Raw genomic sequence first — 22,525 nt, 5'->3', positions numbered from 1 at the left:
AATTTCTGTTTAATCTGTATTTTTGTAATTCAAATTTACAGACTATATGCTATTTTTTTTATTTGTGTCTTTATTTAAGCACTTGCATGTTGTATAGCATTAGCAAAACAAAAAAAAATGAATAAATGCAGTTCCAAAAATGTATTTACAGCCTTGCGAAGTTTATTGGTTTGTTCTGTTCTGGACCAAGGTTCTTTGGGCATCTTAAACCAAGATTAACTCAATGGCCATGTGGAAGTTGATGGAAGACTAATGGAAGTAGCGGATGAATTCTGATGTGCAGAGCTTTTTCTGGAATATTTGTACGCAGGTGCACAATTTATTGGTTACAAAAAGATAATTTGTGTGTGAGATGAATAAGTTGCTTGGTAGGTTTGACCGTTAAGTGGCTTTAATCCAAATGCAAAGCTATGAGCCATCATGATCAAAAAATCCAAAATACAGTCTCTGGCAGTGTTTGCTGCTCGTGTTTTTTTTTTTTTTTGGAAACATGTTGGGGCATTATGGGACATGTAGTGACTGTACTCTAGTTCCAAGCTAAAATCAACTTTAAAACAAAACTGGGGTAACATGCAGTCTAATGCTGCTCTTGAGTATGGAATTTCACTTTCTGCAAAACTGATAGGCTGCTGGATAGTGACCCAGGAATGCAGCGTTCTAAAATTGCAGGCAGCCACTTGCCTTAAACCCAATTGAGCATGGTTTTCTGTTCCTGAAAGCCAAACTGAAGCGGGAAAGGCCCACAAACAGCAAAAAGAGGGGGTTTCAGTAAATGCCTGAACAAGCCTCTCAGGTGGAAACTCATTTGGTGGTGTTCATGGGTTCCAGCCTTTAGGCAAGCATTGACTGCCGATCTTACCAGTCGGCGAGTAAGGAGAACAGTGATCTGCCTGTGGGTTAATGGCTACATGGTAGGGTTGGTGGTGGTTTGTGGGGAAATGACTGTAAAGGTGAGATGGACTCTGGCTGTAGTCTAAACATTTACCTCATGCTATAGCTCCTCAGAGACTACCTATGGGCCCCTTACCATATGAGTGTCTGTCTGATTTGTTGGGGGGGGCAGCAGCCTCTGCAGAGAACTAATTTTAAAAAGGGCTTTTCAAAAGCAAACGGTAAAGTCTCAAACTTTAACAGGAGTGGTGATGCACTTTTCTACTCTTTCAAAAATGATCTGCGTGGCTGAATAATCAGATGGCTGAAGTCTACAAAACCACTAGTTATTTACCGTTGCGTTTGAAAAAAGAAAAACCGTATTTGATGAAAGGAAGCTGTTGCCAACTGTTAACGATGTAAGTCTCTGAACATTGCGTTGCGTGGCAGCCAGTGTCCCAGAAAGCACTGTTAGAGCCTCAAACATAACTAACTTGTGCCACATTGAATTTTGCCTTAACATACTTAACATTTTCTTAATTTGTCATGAAGTAATAATGCATGGCTCTGTGTGGTGTTAGCATGACCAATGTGTGCGAACACTCCTCTAATACCATGTGGTGAGTACCGTGCCTTGGCTTCTTTCTTTCATCCCCTATTCTATCCTCTCCATACTCATTTTTTTTATTTTTTTTTATTTACAGTGTTTTTTATGCCTGTGTGCTTGCTTGCTTGCCTAGAAGACCCTAGACAGCATATATAAACTGTAGATGGCAGACAGAGCCAATATTGTCCCATTGTCTGGGAAAGGACTGGTATGCTGGTATTGGTGGGGGTCTCTCCCAGAATGACTGCACCGTTGGAATGGACTCTGAGGGGAGGAAGAGGTGGCGTTATGTGTGGAATGTTTGAACAGAAGGGGGCTGTGAGTTTGGAAGGTATAAAGTAGGTGTAATGGAGGTTAGTTGGGTACAGTAAAATGTCAATGGAGCTCTTCAGTCTGATGCGATTCAGCAAAATGGTCAGTGATGGTCAGCCCTCAAACTGCTCATAAAATTTTCAACTGGTGTCAGCGGTGGAAATATGAAGCAGAAGACACTAAGTACTAATAATCTTTTGGCATGATTGTTAGAGACATGTTGTTGGCAGGGGCCAAACCGAGGGGACCATTTTTCACAAGATAGTGAGGAAGGAAGAATGAGTTCACATCTCTATTCTCAATTTATCTTCTCGTGCTTCCTGGCCAGACTGTAGCCAGCTGTGGCTGTGTTCCAACATCCAGATCGGGACGAAGTCATCACTTTAAAGGACTAGGCCTTGAGGGTCTTTACACCTGGCACTTACAGTGTTGTTGGTGATTGGATCGCATTTAGATTTCACTTGTCCGTACGAAAAAGCCAGGTATAAGTAGGGGGGTACTTATACCTGGCTTTTTCGTACGGACAAGTGAAATCTGAAACCATCCAAGGCCTATTGTGATCAGATTGCTCAAACGATGTTCGAAGGTGGCCAGAGACTGATCCCGTCCCCATTGAATACAAGTGTGATTGGTTCTGCAGAAATATGTCTGTCAAAACATAAAATCGGTCAATGTAAATCCAGATACTATCAGATACTATCAGATACAAAACACATGTTAATGGGCATCTTGACTCCTTCACTGTCTGGGGATGCTGGCAGCTTATCTTGAGCTGCAACTGCTATTAGATGGCTATTATGTAGTCTGAGCTAATGGTGTCCTGGCCGAAGCTGAGCTATTTCTTCTCTCCCCTTGTACAGAAGCTCTCACGCCCAAATCCTCCATCTGTTCATACAGTCCAGTAGACTTGTGCAGCACAGTGCTTGAGAATAGCTTTACCTACATGTGTGCCTGTCACACTGTGGCATCATTGTATTCTCTGGGGCCCAATTTTCAGCACACTACATGGAGCAATAAGCTAACATCCTGTCAACCCACGATTCCCCCATGGTCCATCATTTGGCCCATAAATTCCTCCAGCGCCGAGTAGTTACTGATGTCCTCGCTGCGGTCAATGCTAAAGTGTTTTAAAAAAAAAAATTTTTTAAATAGATTTAGAAAACTACCCAACTGGTGTTTTCTTATTAGCTACCTTTTAGTTTTTCCCTTCTAAAATAGTGAAAGTTTTGTGGAAATATTATATATATATATATTTATTTATTTATTTAATATCCTAAAAAAAACTGTTAGTGACAACCCAGCCAACAGGTCAATTTTAGCATTAGCTAGTTAGCAGCATGAGAGGAGGCCCATTAGAACGGAGTTGGTAGCTAAAATAGCTTTCTATCAAGAGGCATAACTGACAGGAATGGGTAAGTAAATCTCCATAAAATGTAAGCATATTAATACCTTAAAAATATATAATAAAGTAAAAATATTTGAAAGTATTGTTTGTGAGGATTAGCTAACATTAGCTTGCTAAAACGTTGCTTGCTTCTACTGTTTTACTAAAAGGTCACTGTTCATTTTGACTTGTTTTTATATTTGTTACAATATATGACTTAATATTGGATCATTTTAAATGGACACACTCGTTATATTGTACATCTAACTGAATTGTATCATTTCTTTAGCAACAATTAGCCAAACAACTGTGCTACATGGCTAGAGCTAGCACTAGGATAGCTAGTTAACCAAACAAGCTCTGCTTAGACTAGAATTTGTATCACTGGTCTTCTCTTAATGTTTAGTCCATTACTTTGGGTAAAGTGTGCTTTCTGAAAGCAGACAGTTTCATGTGTTTTATTTTTTTTGTGTATCACAGTTTTTTCACATTATTTTTACCATAAATATTATAATAAAGATTTCATTTTAAGGGCACATGTTGTCCTTATTGAGCTTTGCTTCTGTTAAGGACTTGAATCTGTAAAAGTCCAACAAATGCAACCCAGTGTTTGGTCACGAATCATTTTTTGGCCTTCTTAAGTTCTTAAGGCCCAGTTTGTTGACTAATATAGTAACTCCGCTATACTGGGCCAGTTTAATCATAGTCAGTAGGGACCCACTGCAGTGTTGTGGAAATCCAGTACTGACCACTTCCAAGACAGCTTGACAGCTAAGGCCATACTTAGTAAAGTATTATTATTATTATTATTATTAAAATAAAAACTGGTATATTGGGACAGTTTTATTTATCACAAGACTTAGCGAAGCTGAGGCACAACGGTGCGACGCTGCTAGAAACTGTAAGTGTTGAAGAATTTGGACGTGATTATTTTTCTTGACTCTGTCTGGCTTGCTACCATACTCCCACCATGTGTAAGAGAGAAGCTGTCAGTGTGGGAGGTCCTGCACATACAATAAACGTGTGTATGCACCAGGCCTTTTTTCGTGTGTTAACTGAAAGGTGTGTATAAGGAGTTCTTGTGGTGCACCCATTTAAAGGCCAATAACAACCCAGGGACACTGACGGTCATCTGAAACAAAGCAACATTATAATATATATATATATATATATATATATATATTTTTTTTTTTTTTGACAGAGGTGAACAATTCAGGTGCTGAAAAGAAGTTCCAGCTGGGTGGACACCTGCTTTTTGTTTATATCAGAGGTCCTCTAAACTGGACCTTAAATCCAGTTGAATTCAGTCACTAGTAAGTATAACACAAGGTGGTCAGTTCATTCATCAACAGTTCATTAAACTACAAGTCCAGATTTGAATACCTCTAGCTTAAGTTAACTGGAGGAGACCCTGGGAAAAGTTTTTTTTTGCCTCCTATATCTGCAGTCTTTTGCCAATGTAGCTGGACATTGGCATCAGAAATACGCTTTATCCACTGAGCTATTCTGTCATTTATAGCTTCAATATATGACTTAATATTGGATAATTTTAAATGGACACACTCGTTATATTTTACATCTAACTGAATTGTATCATTTCTTTAGCAACAATTAGCCAAACAACTGTGCTACATGGCTAGAGCTAGCACTAGGATAGCTAGTTAACCAAACAAGCTCTGCTTAGACTAGAATTTGTATCACTGGTCTTCTCTTAATGTTTAGTCCATTACTTTGGGTAAAGTGTGCTTTCTGAAAGCAGACAGTTTCATGTGTTTTGTTTTTGTTGTGTATCATAGTTTTTTCACATTATTTTTACCATAAATATTATAATAAAGATTTCATTTTAAGGGCACATGTTGTCCTTATTGAGCTTTGCTTCTGTTAAGATTCCTGTTAAGTCTGTAAAATCTGTAAAAGTCCAACAAACGCAACCCAGTGTTTGGTCATGAATCATTTTTTGGCCTTCTTAAGTTCTTAAGGCCCAGTTTGTTGACTAATATAGTAACTCCGCTATACTGGGCCAGTTTAATCATAGTCAGTAGGGACCCACTGCAGTGTTGTGGAAATCCAGTACTGACCACTGACCACAGATTTGAATACCTCTAGCTTAAGTTAACTGGAGGAGACCCTGGGAAAAGTTTTTTTTTGCCTCCTATATCTGCAGTCTTTTGCCAATGTAGCTGGACATTGGCATCAGAAATAAGCTTTATCCACTGAGCTATTCTGTCATTTATAGCTTCAGCGTTCTGAACAGAGCTTAGCTCCTAGCTCTTAGCTTAATGTTAGCGGGTCAGGAGTATTTTTGGGCGTGGGTAAATGCTAGGGGTGTAAGTATAAATTCTGCTGGATTTTCTTTTTTTAATAAAGAGACAACAGTGTTTGAGGCCTGCGGTTTGTCACATCCATGTACCAAACTCTTGTTATTAGGGTCTGATCTCTACATATATTTTAATGCATTGGTGGTTATTCTTTTTTAACCCCAATCCAGTTCCAATTCTTTCTTTTAGTTCTGGTGTTCAGAGCGCCATCTGTTGTCCTCAAGAAGCCATCCCTGGTCAGATCGGTATCTATTTGGATTTGATCAGCAGGCAAAAATAACTGGAGTTGAATACTGTTAACCATCCCCGAGTAACCAAGCAGGAGTGAATACTGTTAAACGTTCTAGGACACTTTTAAGCAATGAAACAGTGGCGATAGTCTGAGTCCAGTGTTTGTTAGCAATATTAGCACAGCTATGTTTAGCACAGCTATGTTTAGCACATCTCCTTTTGTCAGCTATAGAAGCAGACCAAAGATACCAAAATTGTTTTGGCTGATCAGCCGCTATAGCCGTAAGTGATTCCATGTTGAGCAAATGAATGTTTTATAAATCCTAGCAAAATATATGGGATTTACATGGGTGGAACATGGGCTAGCACAAAGCCTTGGTGCAGTCATGGATGACCAGTTATCGTTCTCCATTCATGTTGCAAATCTGACTCAGTCATGCAGATTTCTCCTGTACAACATTCTGAGAATTCAACCTTTCCTTCTCTAGAGGATCACCCAGGTGCTTGTTCAGTCTCTTGTCATTTCAAGACTTGACTACTGCAACTCACTTCTGGCTGGGCTTCCTTTCTGCACCATTAGGCCTCTGCAAATAATCCAAGATGCATTTTTTTTAATATTTCTAAGTTCAGTCATGTTCAACTCCTCTGCTGCTGCGGCAATGGTCAAAAGCCGATCTGTACCAAGAGCCCTTCCAGCTTCGAGGACGGCTCGGCTTGACCCGCCATCCTTTAATCTCCCACCATCTACGGAAGACATGCTTCCAGACGTTTCTCTGTCCTGACACCAAAGTGCTGGAAAGAACTTTTCCAGAATTGCTCGCTGTCTTTAAACGCATACTGTAGATCCACCTCTTCCAAGAGCACTCGGGCAAAGTGAAGTGTATGTTGAGTATTGTGCTCTCCATACTGACTTTTGTATTTAGTAGTCTTTAAGCTTAGAGGGATTTTAGAGGAAGTAAACAGTGAAGCACTTTTGTACATCGCTCTGGTAAATGTAAATGTAGGTGGATTCCAGGTGGGCATGGGCTCTAAGCTTGTATATTTGTTTTTACAGGGACCCAGTTGGGCTTCCCAAATGAGCCCCATCGTTACAGCCCACCTTAATCTCACATGGGTCCCATCTAGGCCCATATGCAGTGCAGAACCCTAGATGGGGGCCATTGTGGAGCCTGAGGACAAAATGTTTCGGTTCCCAGTTGGGCTACCCTTACAGGCCCCCACATGGACATGATCTGAAATGGTGGGGTACAACACATTTTGAAAGGTATATCTGTGTCTGTCTGACAATCTGTATGTTTTTGCACTTTTAAAGAATTGTCTGACTTCTGAGCTGGCCTGGAGTTGAAAAGCTTCTTTAAAGGTCTTGGATCAGGGACAAGACGTCTGGATCGGGACATCCCTAACTAAAAACACTACTGTCATCCGTCATCCTTCATCTTTATCATCTTCTGTTCTGTGAAGTTTCCATGACATCACCTGGTATTCCCATGCTAATGGAGGACGACGCTCTGTGGGAAACCCAAAGAGAGGAAAGAACAAGGGTAACCTAAAACATCTCACCTCTGGCTGACATTCCACATCCTGCACCCAAAGCCTGGGTAAGTAAAAAAAAAAATAAAAAAAAAACATGGGCCAAGAGCAGTTCAAAGCTCTGGCTTTTAACCCCTCAACCTCCGAGACCTTGCACACTTCCATCCATTTTATTAGAACCACCTAACTTGTAGCTCTACTTTGCTGGTGGCATCTGTTGATGCACGGTTTCTTTAGTTTAGTGTCCTTTAGACCTTCATCAGTGGTCGGTTTGTGACCTCAGAGCAGCTCTTGGCCGGATTGGGCTGCTCTCCACTTAACCGGTGCGGTTGTTGCTACTGCCGGTTCTCCCTCAATGGGCTGACGTCTTGTAACATCCAGTAAAGTTGTGTGTGTTTGTGGATTGTTTTTCAAATCCATTAGCGGGGGAGTGATATTTGCTCGTGTTTGCGTAGCGTCTGTCCGCGAGTTGGTTTTATAAGGCTTTTCTGGTCGGGTAATTTAAACATCTGGCCCATCTTTAGGTCATTTTTACCTCCCCAAACCATTCCAAAAACAGTAGTGTAGAAGTACTGAGGGTATTCTGCTGAAGCTGCTGACCCTCCCTCATCGCCACGGTCTAGTGGTGGAACTCAGTGAGGGCCTGCATTCGCCCTGCTGGCCTTCCTTCCAGCGAAAGAAGCAGGAGCAGACACCTCCGCCAGGCTCTGGTTTCTGATCCCCCCCATGTAAAATGTTATATAAGAAGAGTTTTGCAAAAAGTGTCACCCAACTGCCCACAAAAAGTAATAGCTTGTTCCATTTTGCTTCATATAACTGGAGAGGAGTCTTTTAATTTGGCCCACTCCTGTTCAAAGGATGAAGTCAGATGTCTGAGCTGGGAATGACGTCACGCCCGAGTTGGCCATGTTCCAGATAAACATTCTGGTAATTGAACCCTATTTTTAAAAAAACCCAAAAAACAGTCAGTTAAACACTACAGAATATACCACATTTGGTTTGGTTTACTGGTGTTTTATGGCGAACCTAACCAAAATATGTCCAGTGTCCCGCGTTAGCACTGTTAGCATTATTATTGATACCGGTTACAACACATTATGCAATATTTTGCGCATCCAAACATCATGGAACCACGTCCACAGATAGACGTTGGACAGTGCGGTGTGTACGACTGATCTAATAATACACAAATAGATTTTAAAAAACCTTATAATGCTACTGCTTCTGTTGATATACAGCTGTGACTGTCTTGAATTTTTAACTAGGTTTGGGAAGCTCTTCCGACTTTTTGAGCAGGAAGACTGGTGCAACAGTTACTTATAAATTAATCTAAATTGGCACCTTCATTGGCACATCTCATAGAAGGTCAGGACTTTGACTAGACCACTTCACGTCCTCAATATTGTTTCTTCTGAGCTTGTGCTTCTGTGCTTCAGAAGCTTCAGAACATGGACTGATGACCGGACGTTCTCTTGCAGGATTTTCAGGCTGGTTGCACTGAAGCTGCAAATGATCCCCACAGCATTGTACTACCACCATCATGTTTGACTGGTGTAATAGTTTTAAGCCAAGCAGGATCTCTGTCTTCCAATTCCCACTTTCCACTTTCATCAGGCTGCAAAACTTTGTCATCTAAATGTTCTTTGGCAAATTTGTGACAAGCCTTAATGTTCCTTTTGATTAGCAGTATTTTTGGCCTTTCAGCTTTCCAGTGAATACCACTTTTTGCCTAGTCTCTTTCTGATGGCATAATAATGAGTGCTAAATTTATTTGAGACGAGCGATGCAGTCCCAATTCATTTTTTTTCAGACTAATATAAAGCTGAATAGGAAGGACTTTCATGGGCTTTTTAGCCATCTTTACTTAGGGTACCAGTAAGTAAGTAAGTCTGCTGTTCTGTTTATACCCCTCTGCCAGTCTGCATTATTTAAACACTCCAGAGATGCAAAGACTTGTGTTTCTGGTGTAACGTTTGATGGCTCCTAACTCCCCCATTAAAGCACACATGTGGAGTCCACCAGTGTCCACTCTTCTGCCACCTCCTAGATTACTTTACTGTGTGTGTGCTAATGCACTTTAAGAGTCTACTTATTTAGTGTGTGTGTTTAACCCCACAAGCTATGAAATGGACAAAAAAGGCGCATGGGGTGGTTTTCAGTCTACAATACAGATCAAAAGTGTGCAATACTTTTTTGTTTCCTTATTTGCTTTTTGCTAGCTGTACAATTGTGAAAATTTTTTTTTTAATAAAAACAAAATTTGCAACACTGGCCAAATGAACAGAGTACGTTATATTTTTGAAAACTGTAATTCAATATTTAATGTTATTATTTTATTGTATTATTTTTTATATTTTCTTTAAACTTGGCTTAAAATTTAGGGCCTTCTGGGTATTAATTTTATTAGGCCATCATTCTGCACATTAACTATTAAAATGAAACATAAAACTTATTACCTTATTACCATCTGAAGATTTTTTTTAAATATATGATTATTTTTTTTCATACTTCATTCTTGGAAAGATGTTAATTGTATTAGAAACTCTTTCTAAATATTAGGTCTACTACAGCCTCTATTCTGGATATTAAGTTAATTAGTACTTGCATAAAAATGTTCTAGATATGAACTGTATTAGAAACTCATTCTAGATATTAATGTTCTTTAACAAATTCTTGATGATATAATATTGTAATATAAACTATATTGTTTTGTATCATCTACAATGCTGTATATCATTGTTTATTTAAACCTGCATGTGTGTGTGAGCATCTGAAAGAGGAGGTGCTTGTGGGCAGCAGCAAGGCTTTAAAAAGGTGCAGAAAAGACAGTGTGTGTCCACTCCCAGAGCTGCTGGAACTTTGTCTCTGCTTTTCTGACCCTTGGTGTCCACCATGCAGGGACGAACGCTTCTCAGGACGGCGCTGGTCCTCTGGCTGGCCAGGCTGACTCTTCAAGGGGGCACAGGTAGGTCCCAGAGAAATGTTCAACACTACATGCAGAGGCTTCTCTGGCCTAATGAGTTGAGTACCAACTGAAAGCGATCCAATGCCGATCTCTGTGTTTTCATAAATAATAGTCACACAGTTTAGATGAGACAAGCTGCCAATTAATATGTTTAGTAAATTGATTGATTTAGTTCAGTAGAGTTTTTGAAAAAAATGATAGGAAACACCAGAAGGTGCTCTGTTAGAACACAGTGGTAAAAACAAAGGATTGTAATTGCATCAGGCCAAAAACAGCCAACATTAAATACTATAAAATATGCCTGGATTGGTCCTGAATCCAATCCACTGAATTGGGTAGGGACATCCCTATAATGTGGGATTTGATGGTAATGTTAATACTGGACACATAGACATATATATACACCAATATCTTTGCTTGAATCTCTGGACACATCAACTTGTTCAGCAGAAAGTTGCCTTGCATCTTGAGGAATTGTTGGACTAATATGTCCAAGTTTTGGAATTTGTTCCTTGAATGACTTCCTTGAAAAAACATGTATCTCCGAAATGGTGACTTTACAGGAGCAGTCAAAAATGTACTTAACGTTGAATGGACGTCAATGTAAAATAACAGTTTATTCCAAGTCATTTAGAGCATTTCTATTGGTCTCTTTATCCAGAAGTATGTACACAGTGCACAGAGCAGCTCCAGGGTTCAAACCATGGAGAAAACTAAAAACAGACAAAAATGGAAATGCATGTACTGGTATTTCCCAGCTCTATCTGGGCCGTTTCTGAGAACCATACAGTGGTTTTCTGGACCAATGCAAATCAAGACATCGGGTTCTCCATGCAGATTGCTGGACATTAATTAAGAAAACTGTGAACTGTAAGCTGCAATGCTAAGTGTGGTTAACTGGTCACTGAAGATCACTCTGGGTCTGGGTCTAGGAAACTGACTGACCAAAAGAAACTAATATGAAATGAAAGCTCTGGTGAAAGTTCTACCAGGAGACTCTAATGTAGCGGCACCATTTTTCAGCCAATCACCAGCCTCCACCACCTATGTTAAAACACCTCTAATTATGTACTGGTACTGAAATATCTGAGTCTTCCGGTAGTATTAATGGACAGATAGTCAACATATTAGATTAGGTGGGACTGGACAGAAAGGACTTTCCATCTGATACGCCTGCTGTCTGCCGAGTCAGGACATTGCCTTGACGTCCACATTTAATGGCAGTTTGTGAAACAAGAGCTTTTTCCATTTCTCTCTTTGCTGAGGGCTCTTCAGTGCCAAATCAAAGGCAGGCAGTCTTTGGTGGCAGTGCCCATCTAAATTTCACATTCAGCTGTAAGAATGGGATTTTATTACTTGTACACAGTCACTCCATTGATGGGTCTTCCCTCTGCTGTCTCAGTGAATCTAGTCTTCTGGGAGGGGGGGGTTCAACCAAGAATGTCACGCATTATGGCAAGAGCACACTACTGCTCAGCAATTTTAGCTTTTTATTGTGACCAATTAAACAGTATATGGAGACTTTCATTAAACACACCAGTCCAGGGCAGTCAATGTCAGGTCAGCAGTAGTCTAAATGGTTCACATTGTGGACAATGGTGATTCAGAGTGAAGGTTTTATAAAATATTCATTATGACATTATAATAAATGAACATCCAAAATAATGTTATAATAAACTCAATGCCTGGATATAGGTTTTAATAAATTTAATATCCAGGTAAAAATGTATAATAAAACTAATATCCAGAAAGCATTTCAGATAAAATGAATATAAAGAATGATGTTAAAATAAAGTTAATATCCAGAATTACGTTCTAATAAATGTAATATTCAAAGAAAAGGTATAGTAAAACTTTTATTGAAAAGGAATCCTATCTTATCCTATCAAATCAATATTAAAGAAGAAATTGAGAATTAAAGAATTAAAATAAAATAGTTCATATCCAGAATGAAGTTATAATAAAATGAATGCCATATCTACATGAATAAAACTAATAGCCAGAATGAATTGCTAGTTAAATTAATATTCAGAATGACTTAAATTGCAAAAATGTTGATCCAATGTCAAGGAGATTATTTTGCAGCATATTATTTAGCAAAATAAATAATAATAACAATACTTAAATCCTGTTTAAAATGCTGAAAATGTTTTGTGTGAATAAAACTATTATCAATCTGACTAGTGATTTCCGATTTTTGGAATCATGTTTTTACTTTTTTTGTTAATGGTAATCACATTTCATATGTCCTTTCTTTTCAGGGTATCAGCCCTCCAATGGTGGTGTGGGCCGAATGTTGATGCCATCCAAAGGTAACATCAGTCTCACTATGTGAAGCATTAAACACTCTTTTATATGAAATGACACAATGTATCAACGATGAAAAGCTAATTATATATTCAGTTAAAACCATCATTATAAGACTGAGGTTTTTTGTATCTTTGTTTGCTTTAGGTTATGGTCTTGGTCCACAAGCTGCCAATGCTTACCCACCCAATTTCAAAGGACAAGGTGAGCATGAGTGATACTCCAATCACAAGGCAGTTTTATTATCCTATTCCTCAACAAATACAATATTGGGTTTGTTATGTTTTGCAAAAAAGCTATTGCGATTAAAATGTTGGGGAAATGTAAAAAATAAGTATAGAATTAAAGTAAAGTAAAGAATTGTTAAAAAAAAAAAATCCAAGTGATGTTGTTATTATTATTATTATTATAATTATATCATACATTGTTCATCATAGGAGCATTATACCTGTGATGCAATTATATTGAATTGGACAATGTAGTAATTAGGGTTTACATACTTGACATGAATATCCTATCCCAACTGTGTTTTGACATTTTTTGGAAATACATTTTTGTGAATTCTTTTGTATGTTATGTAAAAGCTTTTGGAAATATATAATGTCAGTATTGTTGGTTAATTTATTTGAATTTTTGTTTTGACCAGATTATGGCGCTCAATCTGGTAAACCCAATGGAAATGGAGCGGTGCCAAATGGTATGTAACATTGCAACCATTTAAAAGTCAGTAATTATGGGTTTAAAGAGTTTCAACCAATTGTTTTAATACATTTATTAAGGTTATGGTGCTGCACAAACCAAAGGACCTGGTGGAAAGCCCAACGGTAATGTCTATATTGTTGTCCTGCATGTTTCCTGCAAGTGCTATAATTATTTTGCAGTTCATTTACATAGACTAATATTATAAAAATAATTCATAAAATACTAAGGCCACCAAGCTTTGATTTTAATTATTGGATTTGCTTATGAAATTGCTTATAAAAGATTTTCTTATAAAGCATGTAGTTGTGTTTAGACAATTATGAAATGAAGGCATGTAAGCATTAAGAAACTAATACATTTTACATATGTTCTGCCAAGTGACTAAATAATAAACAAAAATACAAATTTTAAATAATACAGTTTATTTTATTGTAATAATAAATGATTCTTCTCATGTTCTGACAAAATGCTCCTGAAAGGATACGGTGCTGCATCTGCTGCCCTTGGAAACGGTGCCAAGCCCAATGGTGAATATCTTGACTCCTATAAGCAGATACACAATGTGGCCACAATATATGGACACTCCTACTAATTGTTGAGTTCAGGTGTTTCAGTCACACCCATTACTAACAGGTGTATGAAATAGGACACGGTCAGGCAGTCAGTCAGAAGATGTAGTAAAATGGAAACATCAAGGAGCAATAATAGCGCAGCCATTAAGCAAAGCATGCAGAATCACAAAGTGAGGCCACTGGGTGCTGAAGCACACTGCCACTGAATTCCAGAACATTGGAAGTGTTCTCTCTAGACCAATAAATTACGATTCAGGACTGGCAGTATGATGGATGAATCTGGGTTTGGTGGACACCAGAAGAACCCTACATTTTGAAACACCCAGTGTTTGGGGAAGGCCCTCTCTTTGTCCAGCTTGAGTGTGTTCCTGTTCACAAAGTAAGGTACATAAAGACATCATTTGTGGAGTTTGGTGAGGAGGGACTCCAGTGGCCTACAAAGAGCCCTGACCTTAACCCCACTGAACCTCTTTAGGAGGAACTGGAATGTATGTTTGTCTCGTCCAACATCAGTGCCTGACTTCATGATTGCTCTTTTGAATGAATGTGTATATATAGTGTATATACAACATACAGTACTACATCAGAATGTTATTGAGGCCCTTGAATATTTTGATTACAGGTTATGGACCTGCACCCAATGGAAATGGCAATGGTATAACGCCATTACAGTTCTCATAGCATTATTAGTACTATATACTATTACTATCCAGTAATAATAACATTATTCTAAAAAGTAACTGCATTTGATTTTCAGGTGCCCGTGCCCCTCCAGCTGCCGTCAAAGGAAATGGAGGTAATTCTGCTTGAGAGTGAATTCATTAAGTAATATTCCACCTGTAAGTTTACCAGCCTGATATTTATAATTCAACTCACGTTAACAGGTTATGGTGCTGCGCTTGGTACATCAAATGAGCAGGCCGCCAAACCCAATGGTAAATAAAGCACTTTATCAGACAATCATTATGATTTTTTGTGTATGGAAATACCATACAAAAATGCAGGGTTGTTTGATAACCAGTATTAACCCTTTTTCAGGCTGTGTAACCTCAAGGTAAAGCTTTTTCGCGATCAATTTGCTGTTATTAAAAACCTTTCAAAAACCATCTTCGGCTATTTGACCTCAGCCTTTTTGAATAGAGTGTGTAATGCTGATTATATCCACTGGGTGTTGTAGAAGCTGAGAAAAAGTTGGCAGGACACAGTAATTTTGTTAAATCTGTATCTCTCCCAAGACGCGCATGTGATCGTTTGGTTGAGTTGCCCAGTTAGGGTAAACAGAATTGCATGCTAATATAAGCTCAGCATTAACAGCTATTTCCTTGTTAGTCTGAATTGTATGTGTTTTACCTTCAGATTGATATATCTTTGAACCTATTTACTTTCTTGACTTTTTTTTTTATAAAACAAGATATAAACAAGATACTTATTATTTTTCTATAGCCATCATAGCTGAATAAAATGCATTAAATAGTTATAGCTAAAGCCATCTTGGTAGGTAAGTAGCTATAAACAACACAATTTACTTAATTAGCATAGTAAACTTGATTATACTCATGTTTTTCATGTATTACAGTGATGGTTCTATAATACTTATTAGTCCCTGCGTAGAATTACCCTTACTGTGCAAATCAACCAGCTGATTGACATGATTAAAAAATTGGTAAATGAAGATTCTTTTTGAATATGTATTGTGACATATTGTGAGGGTTATGGATTATTGGATAACTTCAAGAGAGTAGAATACATTACATATCATAGAAAAAAGAGCTGCATCATCCTTTACTTTTGTTCATATTACAGGTGGCTATGGGGCCAAGCCAAGCCAGCCAGGATATGGAGGACGTCCATCTTATGGTAAGTGTATAATTTAAAGTGGATGTGGGCACTAGCCTCTCCTTCTGAACATCTGGACTCTGAACATCTGGTGTGATGGTCACTAGCAATGGAAGTTGATATACTTGTTAACCAGCACCAGACCAAGACCAGACCAGCATAAACCAGGAGTGACTGTAGAAAACACGGACAGCGCAAAGTCTTTTAAAAATGAGCCACCACACGTCTAGCGCCTCTGCTGGCTGGTTGCAGTATCCCTAGCCATATGTTTTAAGGACAAAATCAGCCAACAGTCATATTAACAGACACTCTGTACAAAGCAATTGCAATTTAAATGAGCACTGCAACAGGGAGCAGCACATAGCATATATAGATCAAGCATAGATAGGTAAAGCATGGTACTGTTTGGTCACAAAATATCGAATTACACACACAAATTTCCTCTAATAAGATTAACTGGCTCTTACTGTTACTGTGTATTTTGATCGTGATTTTTTCAACTGTGTTTTAGGTGGAATTGGAACAGGCATGGTGCCCCAGCAGGCCCCTAAGCGCAAAGCAGGTTAGTGAAGTAGTCTGCTTCTACATTAAACCAGATAGCTGAACTGATTTTTAAGCATAATGAACCTCGCAGTATATCATGAATCACCCTAATAACAGATTTCCTCCACCTGTAGGTTATGGTAACGGCAATGCACATGGCTACAAAGCTCAGCCCTTTGGAGGTAAGTGTTACCTGCTCAATATTATTTGTATGTATATCTATATGTAATTATTAATATTATTCAGTAATTAAAATGTATTAATTATTACAATCATAAACTGTTATTATTGTATTCAATGATACATTATTCAGTGTTTATTAAAAAATTTAATACTTGGCACCCGAAAGTGCTTTGTGATTGGGGAGTTCACACGAATGAGGATTGAGTAATTGGTCTTCCAAATTGGGAAGTTCTTTTAGAACTAAATCATAAATTAGATTATTTTTTACATTTATCTGCAACAAATTTGGTTCTGTATTATTTGTAGAAGCAAAAACATGACATTGTAGCTTGCCGTATGTGTAGCATATATACATCCATTTACATGCATCCACTTTTTGTTTTAAGGGTACAGAAAGGGTCCAGGTGCCTATCCTCAAGCTGGGGCTGGTTTGGGTAAGCCTGATTACATTTTTCCTTTCATAAAAAGGTTAAAAAAAAAGCATCACTTTCAGTTAAATATGAAAAACAATAGATATTTTTGTTAACTTTCTATAAAATCTTAGGACACTGTTTCACTTCATAGGTGCAGGATACACCAATGGAGCAAAAGCTGCCAAACCTGGTAACTCACTTATTAATTATTTTTAACATATTTAATTTAAAGGCATGGTTCAGCATTATTTCCCTTTTACCCTAAATGTTGTTGATCAGCCAAGACAGACACTGAAGTTTACACTGGAGCTACGAGGCTAGTGTAGCTAACAAGTAATGGCAGTCTGGACATAGCCTTGTATTTCCAGTGCAAAATTAAAGCACATTATTAGCATTAATTGCTATTAACATTAAAAATGACTTGCTATATGAATGTTTTAGGTTTTGGAGCTGGTTCAGCAGTTCAGAATGGGCAAGGAGCCAAACTCAAAGGTAATCCTGCTTTACATGTGGATCGATTAGAAGTGCCTCACAACAGAACTGCAAATATTAAAACTATCTTGGTCATCCTGAAGACTAAGGACCAAAAGTTAGTTTTGAAAAAACAACCATAGATCATGATTAGGGTTTAAAGACAGTTAGTAGTATTGACAGTGTAGCAGTGGCAACACAGAAACCCGCAGCTGCAAGTCTTTCTCATTTTTTAAAGCTTTTCTATCTATTTCTGGCAATAGTTTGAGGTGCAGCTAAGTCAAGAAATTACTCTCTGAAGTTCTCATTAATTTGTATACAGTTATATGTGGTAAAGTGAACACTGCAGACACATGTTTTTATTTAAGAATTGCATTATAGTCATGTTACTGTGGTTATGGGGTATTTTTAAAATGCTAGCTGACATTTTGATTTATTTTCAGTCAGTAAGTAAAGAAAGTTTGGTTCACTTATTTCCAACAGAAGGAATACAAAAGAGCTAAGCTAAAATCTGTAACAAAATAAGCCAACTATGGCAACTTAACATAAACAATTTTGATTTTTCCTTGTTTTTTCAGGTTATGGTGCAGGATTTGGTTCTTCAAATAGCCAAGGAGCTAAACCTGCAGGTAAAGCTACATTAAAAAAAATCTGTGAATCCTTAGTTACAGCAACCTTATTAGCGAATTGCAGTTTATTACAGTTTATCATTGTCTTTTCCCAGGATATGGGACCAAAGGACCTAAGCCAGGTGAATTACGATCAAACAAATTCCACAGCGCTATACCCTTAGACTTTACCACTATTACCTCAGTGGACCAGAATGCATCCACATTTTTTGAGCAGTTGATATTTGTCTTATCAGGATATGGCGGCTATCCTAATGGAGGAAATGTTAAAGGACCAAAAGCAGGTAAATAGCTTCTGTCTCTTCTCGGGTCTCTTGGAAGGAGTTTTGAGGTGAATAAAAGGTCATTGTATACAGTTTTTCCTCATTCCTTTTATTTGATGTTATTATTGTGGTAGGTTATGGTGGCGTGTCCCCCAGTTATGGAGCCAGGCCCAATGGTAAATATATATTTATTTACCTTCTACATATTAAGCATTGCACTACAAATTTAAGCACTGCCACATTAAGGGATTAGGTAGGTTAGATAGACACCTAATTTAGTGTCCTTGCTGTTTCTTACAGGATATGGAACGTATCCCAATGGAGGCGCTAAAGGACCCAAACCAGGTAAACTCTCTGTCCTGCAGTCAGGGTCATTGCCTGTATAGGTTAGTGACCCCAGTGAGTGGATAGTATGTTGATAGAATGTAGAATAAACAAATGTGCCTGTTATTTCCTTCTCAGGTTATGGTGCCGTTGCTGGAGCTGGAGCAAACCATGGACAAGGAGCCAAGCCTAACGGTAAACTACTGTGATTAAATCAGCATTACAGCTTAAATGTCTGACTCCACCTGAAGATCTACCTTCCTGTAGATTTCAACCCCAACCCAAATCTGACACACTTCAAACACCCTCATACAGAAGGTTCCCAAACCTGGTGTTGGAGACCTTCCACCCTTGAGAGGTCAGATCCAACATGCATGGCTCTAATATTTACATGCTGCTGAAGGCCTGCATTGTCTGGATCAGGTTTGTTAGATTATTATTGGAGCTAAACATGGCAAAGTAGTAGATCTCCCTGCAAAGTGGACTATGCAAACATTTTTTGTGTGATTCCGAGCCATAAAGTGTCAATACTTGTTCATCTACCACCCTGCAAAATTCAGAGATGAACTCCAACCCACCTAATCCATGTTATGAAGACCTCCAGTACATTTACATATAGAGTATTTGGCTAATGCTCTTAGCTGTCTTAGCAATAGAAGTCTTACCCAAGGACTCGGTGGACAAGGAATTGGTGTAGTGTTGTATGTCTATCCAGCCAGGACATCGAACCCCAACCCGTCACAAAAGAAAGCAGTACTACTTACTATTCTATACCAACCACGAATATCTGAATTTCATAGCCTTCTTTTACATATTAAGACAAGACAACCATATTCACCATTAGTGTTGGACACAGATGGAATTTGGCCTCTGCCTTTAAGCCCATCCATATAGTGAACACACACATACACACTAGTGATCAAACACACACAGTGAACAGTGAGCACACATGCCCGAAGGGTTGGGCAGCCATTGCTGAACCTGGGTGTCAGCTTGTCGGGCCAGGGTATCAAACCCACAACTCTGTCATCAATAGCCTGGTGCTCTTACCCCTGAGCCACCACTGCCCCAAGCATTTACTTTTCCACGATTCCACTTTGAGGAATCAGGTAGTTCAGATGGACATGTAATTTAGGGTTTCCCTTCTGTCTCCTATAGGATATGGAACTTATCCCAATGGAGGCGCTAAAGGACCTAAACCAGGTAAACTGTCTGTCCTGCAGTCAAGGGTCATTGCCTGTATAGGTTAGTGACCCTAATGAATGGATAGTATGTTGATAGAATGTGCCTGTTATTTCCTTCCCAGGTTATGGTGCCGTTGCTGGAACTGGAACAAACAATGGACAAGGAGCCAAGCCTAACGGTAAACTACTGTGATCAAATCTGCCTTTTGATCAGATAATGAGTTGGTCCAATGCTTTATATCAATGCTTTATACCATTGGTCTCCACCTCTCCACTATATGTCCAAATGTTTGTGGACAACGTTTCTCACTTATGCATTCAGCTACTACGGAGCAATGTAACTGTGTTCTCTGGAATGATGAATCTCCATCCAGTATTTTTGGGATAAGTTGTGGAGTTGGAGATTGGGCAGGGTGTTGATCATCCAACATCCTGACCTCTCTAATGCACTTGTCACTGAATACAATCGGATCCTCACAGCAATGCTCCAAAATGTAGTAGAAATCGTCCCTGTTCAGTTATTCCTACAAAGAAGAAGTAACAATGAATAAGCAGGTGTCCAAATACTTTTGCCTAAATCGTACCTTCCTGCAACACTTAATTTGGTGTTTCCCTGCTGTCTCTTACAGGATATGGAATGTATCCCAATGGAGGTGCTAAAGGACCTAAACCAGGTAAATTCTGTCTTGCAGCCAAGCTCATCTGTATAGGTCAGTGAACCTGACCTCAAAAACACACTGAATCTGACATTTTCAGTTCCAGTATGAGCCACTTTCAGGTATAGCAAGGTAATAGACCTCAGAAGGCTCAAAGGAAAAAATAAGCTTAAAAGCTTAAATACCAAAGACGTAAACCAAAGAAGTAGGTGAGGCCAAATAACGTACCCTTTTACAGCGAGTTTGAATGCATTCTCTGAGATAAGCCCAGCTGTCAGCCACTGGAACTCCTTGATGGCTCATGTGGTGCTGGCGAAGAGGAAACCAAAACCTGAAGCATTGCTCTTTTGTACATGCACGTCAATTTAGGAGCGTGAATTGCTCTGACGAATGCCGGATATAGGTCACATTAAAAGGAAAATATTGAATATGGTGAGAAAATAAGCTTTGTGCTATCTGCTGTGTGAACGTAGCCTTGGCTAGATTGGGAGTGGCCTGCAGGAGGGCAGATTTGTCATGTATTGATTAACATTTATTTTCTTTGCCTTGACAATTTTTTTTGTGGTTCTCAGGTTATGGTGTCCCTGCTGGTGTACCTAATCTTGCTAAAGCTGGTAATTAATGCTTCATATGTCAATTATTTGTCACACAAGTTTTGTTCCTTATGTATGTGAAACCCGCAATTAATATGCTCATGTTTTGAGCTGTGCATTTCCTGTTGCATGCTTAGCTCTGTAGTATTAAAAAAATACTTTGATTTCTAGGATATAACCCTGTGACAACTGGAAATGGGAAAAGCTCTAAAGGCGCCAGTCTTGGACCTGAGGCACCAAGGGTTCCAGTAGTGCCAACATATACCAAGGGATTTGTACCACCAGCTGAACCTGAACCTACCAGAGGCGTACCCACAGCACCAGAACCTACTATTGGAGTTCTCTCGCTGATAACAAACGGGAAGGGTCAAAAACCTATGGTGCCACCACAAGTTTCGTTGATTCAACAAGGCAAAGGACCAAAACGAGTAGTCCCACAACTGGCTCAAGTGCTTCCACAGGGTAAAGGTCCCAGACCAGTACTTCCTGTATCTGTTGTCCCACAAGCACAGGTTACAGTAGCACCTGAGTATGTACCCGGTGTTCTTCAGGGAAATGCTTTTATGCCTGCACAGGCTGCTCCAATGCTCCCATATATTCCACAAGGGAAAGCACAAAAACCCATTTCACAGGTTCCACAGGTTCCACAGGTTCCTCTTTCACCACAACAAGTTGTTTCACAAGCTGATGCTCAGAAACCAGTCTATCCTGCACAAGTTCCACAGGTTCCGCAAACCAAAGGTCTACAGCAAGGAGCAGCGGAGTCTCTTGGTCCACAGACAGTGGGTCTACCACCTGCACCTGAGCCAACTCGCATTACGTCTCAACTGAAGGGTCCTAAAACAGCAAATTCTGGTAAAGGCATGCTGTTTTCAGAAATTCCTCATGACCAGCCTGTTTAATGTTAAAAGCACAATACATAGGTTGACTATTTAAGCAGGTCTCAGTTTTAAAGATGAGGAGAAAACACCTCTACACAAATGCTAATTTCTTCTAGCAGTATTCTTTTAGTATGTTAGCACTAAGCAGGCCAGAATTGGTCCAACCAACTGAAAATCAGAAAGTGACGTGAGGTGTTAGCTCTCTCAACCAATGGGGGAGATGCCTAGGTACCAAATCATTTTCCATGTAGCATTTACCAAATTTAACTTTTTTGTTGCCAACCAAAACTTAACCCTGCAGACCTAAAATACAAGCACAATTCTATTAAATATTAAATTGCCAGAAAACATTCAACCTTCTCTGAAGGCCTAGACGGCCCAGAGGGTTCCTGCTCTAATCAGCCCTCAGTTTACTGTAACCAGGCAAACTGTAACCAAGCTCTGTGTGTTGAGGTTGTGTTATTTGCTGTGTACTTTGTTGTCATCTTGCTGTTTTGTTGACTTTGTCATTTCTTACTTTTTTTTTTGTATTTATTTTTTTTAATCCTGATCGTACACCCTGTCATCCTTAGAACTGACAGGGTTCGGGCAACCTAATGGGCAAGGGGCTAAACCTGTGAAGCCTGGTAAATCAAACCTAATCTATTCATTTTGTGATCCATAATTTAATCTAATGTGTTGCACCTAAATTTAAGCACATTTTTAACTAAGCTTGAATTGGATGTTATGTAGACTGCGGTCCTGGTGGAGT

Source organism: Salminus brasiliensis, chromosome 22 (assembly GCF_030463535.1).
Source record: "Salminus brasiliensis chromosome 22, fSalBra1.hap2, whole genome shotgun sequence".
NCBI lineage: Eukaryota > Metazoa > Chordata > Actinopteri > Characiformes > Bryconidae > Salminus > Salminus brasiliensis.
The sequence above is the reverse complement of the archived record's forward strand: the minus strand, read 5'-3'. Positions refer to the sequence as shown.